Source organism: Sceloporus undulatus, chromosome 4, assembly GCF_019175285.1.
Source record: "Sceloporus undulatus isolate JIND9_A2432 ecotype Alabama chromosome 4, SceUnd_v1.1, whole genome shotgun sequence".
In the NCBI taxonomy this organism is placed as follows: Eukaryota; Metazoa; Chordata; class Lepidosauria; order Squamata; family Phrynosomatidae; genus Sceloporus; species Sceloporus undulatus.
Window position 1 is genome coordinate 131,831,285 of NC_056525.1, and position 9,268 is coordinate 131,840,552.

The following is a 9,268-nucleotide window of genomic DNA, read 5'->3' on the forward strand; positions in this document are numbered from 1 at the left end:
TTTGCCGCTTTTTCTTTTTCATGACTCCAAACCTCCCAGTCTTCTGTAACAAAACTTGCATTCAACACGGGGAAGTACCATTTCTTTGGCCTAGAATGATTAGGTGAGCAAGGTCAACCACCAATTTGTTTTCCATCCAGCCAAACCTCCTCTGCCCCAGCCCCACAGTGATTCTACCTTGCAGGGCCGCCAGCTTTACATGATTACCTGGAGTTTCCACCGGAAGCGCCCTGCCAGGGCCTTTTTAAAACGGCGTGTCCCTTTAAAATCTAATATTAAAGCCCTTGGCACATAAAGAAAAAACTCAAGGCCCTTGTTATGCTGGGTTTTGGTTTCCAGACCCCCCCCCCCCCCAATTGCGTAACACCAACATCCCATGGATGCTCCAAGTCCCTCTTAATACAATGGCATAGAAAATAGCGTCCCTTTATGTAAAACTAACAAAATCACGGTTTGCTATTCGGAATTTTACAGTGTTTTTGACTATTTTCCAAGCCATGTGCTTGCATCCATGCGAGCCAACACTATCTGTGGTATAATGAAAGCCACCTCAACTATTTCCAAGCCCAATTGTTAATTAATGTTGTGTTTTTTGTTCTTGCTTGATGTGACTATGAGGTGAGTAGTCCCCCCCCCCAGCAATGTCGACAGGTCCTTTTTATATGGACTTCTAGGAAACCAATTCACCAAATACTTTATAGACCCTCTTTTTCAAATGGACAATGATTTTTCCCCACAAAAGCGATCCTCTCATAACGACTATCAGCGCGCTCAGTCACTATCTGGTTTTAAATGTATAAGACCAAGATTCCATTTGCAATTGAGTGAACAGTATACTGGCTGAGGTTCCTCTATCTCTCTCTACAAACAAGGGCCCATTCCCACTTATTGTTTTTTTACCCAAATAGCGTTGTTTCATTTCACTTCAGATCCAGAAATCCTGTGTTGCTCATTTCAGTTGCCAACAGAGACAAAATACTTGTGTTTCCAAATATGGCATTGGTCTTGCTAGGTGCCTGCATTCTGCACTGCCGAATAATCTACAATGACATTACTAATTGCCTTTGGCTCAATGCTATGAAATTTCCTGGGATTTGTTAGTCTCGTGAGCTATTTAACTTCTCTCTTCAGAGCACTCTGGTTTGTCCAACAAGCTTACAACTCCCACAATTTCCATAGCATGGAGTCCACTGGCAGCTAAAGTGTTGTTCAACGCTTGGATTTATTTCTTCAGTGCTGGATTGGCCTATGCAACTCTTTAAAGCTTCCATGTTTTAAAATTGTTTTAAAATATATTTTGATTTCTATCTGCCATTAAAATGTCTGTTATATTTCGATAGTGCAACCTTCTATTTATTTTTCCTTTCCACTGTTTCATTTTGGGTTTATTTTACCTTTCCATTCCCTTTCAGTGGGGTGGCAGGAAGTTGGGATTGAGAATCAGTCAGGCCTTTATGCCATTTATCCCTTCAGTACTGATTGTCCAGAGCCTGGCGGAAATCCAGTTTCAGCAAAACAAATTCTGCTTTTACAGTTTCCTCTATTAAACTGGCTGAGGGGGAAAAATGAACCGATTTCTGTACAAATAAGCTGCAAATATCAAGCAGTTGACAGCAGAGAACTAAAGGGAAACGGATTGGCAGATACAGCTTTGTTTCAGCTGGAGCCCAGGCGTCAATTCCAGGACGCAGCCACAGCCTCTGCCCAGTCTGGCAGTACTAAAGGAGAGAGTTGTTGCAGGCTGGTAACCATCCAGAAGGACAAGGATTGGGTGCGGGCATTTTAATGTTAGGAATAAACCTTTCAGCTCTAATTCTGCTTTCTGTGCTTCTCAATGTCTTCTGGCAATTCTTTCCATTCTTAAAACATTATGCACTCTTATTATTATTATTATTATTATTATTATATTATCAATGGCACTCAATATGATTTGCAATTTTAAAGTCTAATTTTGGTTTGCTTCAGCGCCGAACTTTCTTTTCCTCTCTGAATTTCAATTTGTATTTTGTCCCAGTTCCCCATTCTATCAAGGTGATTTTTGATTTATTTTTTCTTGTCTTCCAAATTATGAACTGTCCTTTCAGCATTCCATAATGCATTAAATCCAGTTAGGGATTCACTGACTCCTTCATCTCAGTTGGGTACACTACATGCAACCTACTTACTCCTACTACTGACCCCTTCCCAACCTTTTTCCACTTTACGCACACTTCCTCAGTTTTCAAATGCCTAACACAACCACCCCCTGGAAAGGCACGCATGCGGTTTCTGATTTTTGCCTCTCACTTTTACCCACAGTATTCAGCTTATGTTCCCAACCTCATAAACACCATTTTCTATTAGTTGCGACTCCTTGATCCTGTAATTGTGGGAGGGACCCTCTGTGGCAGCAAAAGGAAAGACAAACAAAGACGACCGTTGTTGCCTTTTGGTGCTGTAGTGTTGCTGTTAGTTCTGCATCCGCTTTTAGCTTTATTGTAGTTTGTAACTTTGCTGCATATCTGACCTGCTCTCAGACTTCATCTTAAAATGTAAAATCGGGCTAGTGGATCTTTGAATAAGTGTTATTTCCTACATAGATTACTTCATGCAGCTCACTCATGACAGTATTTCATCCTGATTCCAAGCAGTAGCAGTAAAATTCCGCACAAAGCCAAGTATATGGCATGTGATGCTAACAAAGAGCAGGCTTCCAAAAACTCAAGGTTCTGACCCCTCTTTCTCCAGTCCTCAAGGTGAAGCAAAGAGTCTTAGGGCAAGAGTTTCTGGCATGAAACAATGTTGTAAGTACATATTTTCCTCCATTTTTGTTGTTGTATCCACCCTCGTGGTGGATTATCGATCCATTCCATGGTGACCCTGTAGATGAGAAACCTCCAAGACTCCCTATGCTAACCACCTTTTGCTCAGGTCCTGAAAATTCATACCCTGATCTCCTTCATAGAGTCCATCCATCTAGCATTTAAACCTTCCTCTCTTTCTGCTTCCCTCCACTTCCCTAGCATTATGGTTTTTTCCCTCAGTGAGTGTGCCCTCCTCATTATGTGGCCAAAGTATGACAGCTCAGTCTTGTCATCTTGGCTTCCACGAAATTTTTGGTCTTATCTACTCTAGGACCCATTTTCTTGACTTCCTGGCTGTCTGTGGTAACCTCAGCACTCTCCCCAGCCACTAGAATCATAGAATCGTAGAGTTGGAGAGACATCAAGGGCCATCCAGTCCAACCCCATTCTGCCCATGCGAACTCTCAGTCAAGCATCCCTGACAGATGGCCCATCCAGCCTCTGTTTAAGGATCTCCAGGGAGGAGGACTCCACTACACTCCGGGGATTGTTCCACTGTCAAACAGCCTTACTGGCAGGAAGTTCCTCCTATGTTGAGGCGGAATCTTTTTTCCTGGAGCTTGCATTCCATTGTTTCGGGTCCTGTTCTGAGCAGCAGCAGAAAAAACAGCTTGCTCCTCTGTCCTTTGATATCCCTTTCAAATGTTTTAAAACGGGCTATCATATCACCACTTAAACCTTTCTCTTCTCCAGGCTAAACATCCCCAGCTCCCTAAGTTGTTCCTCATAGGGCATGGTTTCAGACCCTTCACATTTTAGTTGCCATCTTTGGGACATGCTCCAGTTTCTCAAATCCTTTTTGAATTGTGGTGCCCAGAACTGGACACAATGTTCCAGGTGAGGCCTGACCCAAGCGAATACAGTGGCCAGGTCCCACTCTGTAATATTTGTGTTCAGTCACTGGAACACTTGTGTCCACCTTATATGATTAATTCTTTTCCTATCTGCTTCTTAATGTCAGCTCTCACATCTATACACGGTTAATAGGAATACAATGGCTTTTGTATGATTCTAACTTTTGTGCCTCTAGTTATATATCTTTACATTTTAGGATTTTTCTAGTTCTCTCATAGCTTTCTTCCCTACCTTAGTCTTCTTATGATTCTTTGATTGAAGTTTTCCCACTCTGTTCAATATTTGATCCCAGGTATTGAAAATTCTTTTACTATTTTATTTCCTCATTTTGTCTTGGTTGAATCTGTTGTAAATTTTTTGTGGTTGTCTATTTTGTTTTCTTTATGTTCAACCAATAAACCTGCCTTTGCCTTTCCTCCTTGATCTTCCTTAGTAGTTGTTCCCAGTCTTGTGATTGTTTTTGGCTAGTAGTATGTGTGTTTGTCTGCGTATCAGATTGTTGATTATTCCTTCCTCCTTTTATCTCCTCCTTCTTCTGTGTCCAATCTTGTTTTTCTATATAATTATGTTCAGCATACAAGTGAACAGCTAGGGTGAGAAGATGCAGCCTTGTCTGATCCCTTTGCCAATTGCGAACCTCATATTACTTCTATTTTTTAAAAATTGAAATACTGTGTGTAATTGCACTTGATGCTTCATGTCTACTGCTTACTGCCATCACAGAGATTGTCCCATGGTCTCAGGTTTGGCTCCTGAAATGTCAGGGCCTGGATTGCCCTTATCTATCACCTCTACAGTGAAAAGGGCTTTTTTCGGACAGAGATTGACTTGCAACATCCAGTATGACTCTTACAAATCTTTGCTCATCGGGAAGCTGGTCTGACATACCTGGGCTACTTCACATGAGGCTTCTGCCACAATGCTTATTCAACCCTACAGGGCACTGTCCAGTTTCTGAGCAGAATTTGGAGGCCCATGTTTTAAGCTTTGGATTGCTTAATGACTTTGAATCCCAGTGTCTAAAAGGACCGAGACACCAACCACAAGAGCCAGTTAAAATCCACCTGCTGAGGCCGGGGGTAACTGCAGAGAGAGGCTTCCCAAATGCTTGCAGCTTTCAGCTTCTGGACACTCTCATAGAGATGGCTTTCCTTGCACCAACTGGACGTCTTTTTTGGCATCATCCTTTTGTTGAACTAACCAGCTTTAAAACAATCTTGTTTTCTGTTTAGTCTTTGCTGAAATGTTGACAGCTATTGCTATTTTAGCTGCTTAATTGTTTTAAATGCTTGTTGTTATTATTATGGTTTTTCAATCTAAGCTACCTGGGAAATTTTAAATATTGTCCTACCGGTTTGGGCCATCTCTTGTTTATTCTTCCAAGAAGCGTTTCTCGGCTTGGGGACTAGGTGATCAATTCCCTAGATTTGGGAGGAAAATGCAGACAACAACAAATTATTCTATGTGTATTCAAATGCACGGGTTCTAGTTTCCATGGAAACAGGAAGCAAACAGTAAGTGGTTGGGTGGGGGGGGCGTGTTTGCTTTTAAGTGTTGGGAAATCAACTGTGGCTTGGAGGAATTATTTTTTTAGTATTCAATACCTAAGTCAGCTGCTGGAATAAATATGACCTTTTGTGCCTATTATTTGCAGTTGAATTTTTGACATTTCACCCCTTTTTTTACCACCACTCCTTGCTAGGTCCATGGCTTTAAATGTTGTGGTATGTATTCAGCATTTTTGTAATGGAATCTCTCGTACCTAGTCAGTTTCAGATCAAGGATCCAAAAATCGCCCCCTTCCCCAGAAGGCCACCAAAACATTTCAGTTGGAGCGCACAGTAAGTGCCCCTTGTTCAGATGTTGTTCTGTTTCGGTTGTCTTTGTGCCATGCAGTGGTTTAGTCCACATATGCAAGCAGCTTATTGATGGTTGCTGTCCATGATCGGAGTCTCAATCCACCTGCAAGACATGAGAATAGGGCACCATTTCCAGACTTTGCCACTCCACACATCAAGATCTGAATGATTCAAGCAGAAGTTTGTGTTGTCAATACAGTGAGACAGATGACATATGACCAGTGTGAAGTTTGGGGTCTTGTGGGCACCAGCCATGTTCCCACATCTGTGTTCTGCCCACACTTTCTTCTAATCGGCAACACCCAAACTCTATGCCCACTTGTCCCAACGCGCCATTTTGCCCCAGGGCTCCGAAGCAAGTGCTACAAGCCCACCAACTACCCAGCACCCAAGATACCTTGGTGATTACTGCAGGCCAAAATAAGTTGCTAACACAATCACTGCTAAACTTCATGGAAATCTTATACCAACGCAATTGTTTGCCGTTCTTCCTCAGCGGTCTGGGACAGATTGCGACTTGTAATATTTCCTGCACTTAACACGGGAAGGGGAGAACTGCTTTTGTTATCTCTCCCACATCTGCTGCATCTCACTTAGCTGCCTTTTTCCACTCCTTCTTCTCACTGCCTCCCCCCTGCTACCTCCCACCTCACGTCCCTTCTTTCTCCCTCACACCTGCCTTTTGCATTCACAAGAAGCACGGTGGCCCCAGAATCTCCCCGGGTTCTTGACATAAACTAAAATGATTATATTTCAAACAGTCTTATTGGAGTTGTAACTAAGCCAGTGGTATACAAAATCTACATTTTAAAATGTGGTTGAAAGGAAGTTGAATGGCTACTTGATGTTTGCATTAACTGTCAGAGAAGAGATGTTATTGAGGTGGTGTGCCTTTAGGTAGTCTCTGACATTGCTACGCTATCATGAGGTTATCTTGGCAAGATTTGTTCAGAGGAGGTTTGCCATTGCCTTCCCCTGAGGCTGAGAGCATGTGACTTGCCCAATGTCACCCAGTGGGTATGACATCCCAATGCAGGAAGGAGACCTCCACTTCCTCCGCAGCCAGTTGTCTCTGTGACTAGTCACCCTGGCATTGGCCAACACAGCAGCTAATGATGAGAGCTAGGGTGAACAGGCAGCAGGTAATGTCAGCTATGGTCACCTCATGGAGCAGAACTCGGCATGTATGAGAGACCTGGTGGCACATCTGGAGCAGGAGGGAGAGCATGCCCAAATGTATAGGAATAGAGTGGCAGAGCAAAGATGGAGGGAAGCAGATTGCAAACAGGATGTGATAGGACCTTCTTTCAAGCCTTAGGTTGCTTTTAACCTTCCAGCCTCAGAAGGCCCCTGTCACTTACCCATGCCCTGCTTTTACCCTCTTCAGTACTATCCCTAACTGCAAGGGTCCCAAGTGTCTTCCCAAACCTATTCTATTATAGCATGTAAATTCTTGTTTATAGCTCATAGAAATCACTTCAAACAAAGACATCCACTGTAAAATAAACAGTAACTTTTTTTGAATAACAGTAAGAAATCTAGTACAGTATCTTGTGAGAGTTATATTAATCTTAATATGGTTACTTCATCTAGCCTCTAACTAGACTAAGTGAACCAGCCAACTAACTCTGGTTTTGTGACTCCCTGTCTGCCTGTCTGAATCTCAGTGACTCTCTCTCTGCCTGAGCTGGACTGACTCTGCTGTCAGAATCCTTATCTGATCTTAACTGAAAACCCCTTGTCTGAGTCTCTTCGAACACACACACACACACTGGCTTATATACATTCTAATTCCCCCGCAGCCTCTCTTCCTACTCTGATTCCCCTTATCAATGGCCTCTGCACACCCCTTCCTCATTTTTTTACAGTTTATTTGAGATTAGATATATCTGTATATCATAGAATCATAGAATCTTGTACAGGTTTTCTTTTAAACTGCTGCATAAAGTAATTTTTAAAAAATCTTTGGACCACATTTTGCCCATTAATCTATATGGATATTATGCTCCACATTTTGGGCCCACATTGTCAGATGTCTTTTACACGCTCATCTTCTCTCTCAAAGGCCATTGATAAACCTTTTAAATTACATGATCATCATCTTTGCACAACTGTAAATAAAACTTATTTTCTCTAACCTCTATGACACTGTTACTCTTTTCTTGATTAAACCTGCCCTTAAATTGCATATAGGCAAATCAATTAAGACCTTTGCTTTCCTTAAGCATTATCTCTTGATTTAAACTTCTAGCTATTTTGTTCAAAATACAAAAGATCATCATAGAGCGACTATTTCCAATTTTTATCTTATTTTTTCCTTTAAAAAGGCTTCCTGTGGTGAGGTAGCTAACATTATATTAGGAAAAAGTCTTTGTTTATACTTCTACCAGACTTGTAGGAGAGCCTTTCTAATACAGTGATTTTTAAATTCAGCACCTGCCTTAACTATGCTATACCAGAAATAACTATGCCAACCAAATACTAAATTATGGCCTTCAGGTTCCAAGAGTTTCATATATCTAAGCAATAGCCATTCCTTCAACAAAACAGCAGGCCTAATAATATTTTAAGCCACCTTGGATCTCATTTTGGAAAAAAGGCAGGATATAAGTGCAGTGAATAAATACTGTACTACAATTTGACATTAGGGACTCCCAAGTTGATTCTTTACTTAGCATCATGCACTGTTTTAAATTTTATTCGGGGCTTCTTTGCCTGCCAGACAAATCTAAAAGTCTTTTTCTGCCATTGCACAAAAGAGTATTCAATTTCTTATGTCAGGGATCATTTGAAAGAGAAATAAAAGCTTTTGCTTTTATTACAGCACTTCTAACCCAAAAGGATAAATGTATTTCCCCCCATTTTTAGGTCTCTTTTTTCTAGGTTCCTTCCAGACCTTTTCAGAGTTGTTTTGAAATAATAAATGGTTATTCTTCATTATTCTAATTCCCTAATATTTAATCTTCCCTTTTCCATTTTAAAATTTGAAGGAGCAGATAGTTCATTTCCCTTTTCTGAAATCATATTTTTAGTTAGCAGTTTTGTTTTGTCACAATTTATTTTAAATCTGGTGAATGTCCCAGACACCTTAATTTTTCTTCATTGAGTCCAGTGGGTTTTGTGTCATTATCATAAGATCATCCATATAAACACTCACCTTACCCTGTCCTTTCCCCCCCTCACTTCATAGATTCTGTTATCATGTCTTACTATCTTTTAATAGGATTTCCTGGAACAAAATAAACAGTAAAGGTGAGAGTGGACAACTTTGTCTGGTCCCTGTTTGTATTTTAGTCTATCTCCTTGCATTGCTATTTACTAAGATTTGGGCCTTTTGAACCGAGTAGATTGTCTTTATTGTTTAAACAGTATTACGGCCAAATTCCATTTTCTCCAATACATGAACTAAATAATTCCAAGCAATATTATCGAATTCTTTCTCTGCATCTAAAAAAATAAAAACAATCTTTTGGTCATTATGATGTTCCAAAAATTCAATAATATTAAGAACAGTTATTACATTATTCCTTAATTGTCTTTTTGGCAGAAAATCACTCTCTGATCCTCATGGATATTCTGAGAAATGTGTCTTCTCAATCTGCTTGCCAAGATGGTAGTAAGTATCTTAATAGTCATTATTTAGTAGTGAAATAGGTCTATAATTCCTTATTAATGTCTCATCTGTATTTTCTTTATGAATCATTGTAATAT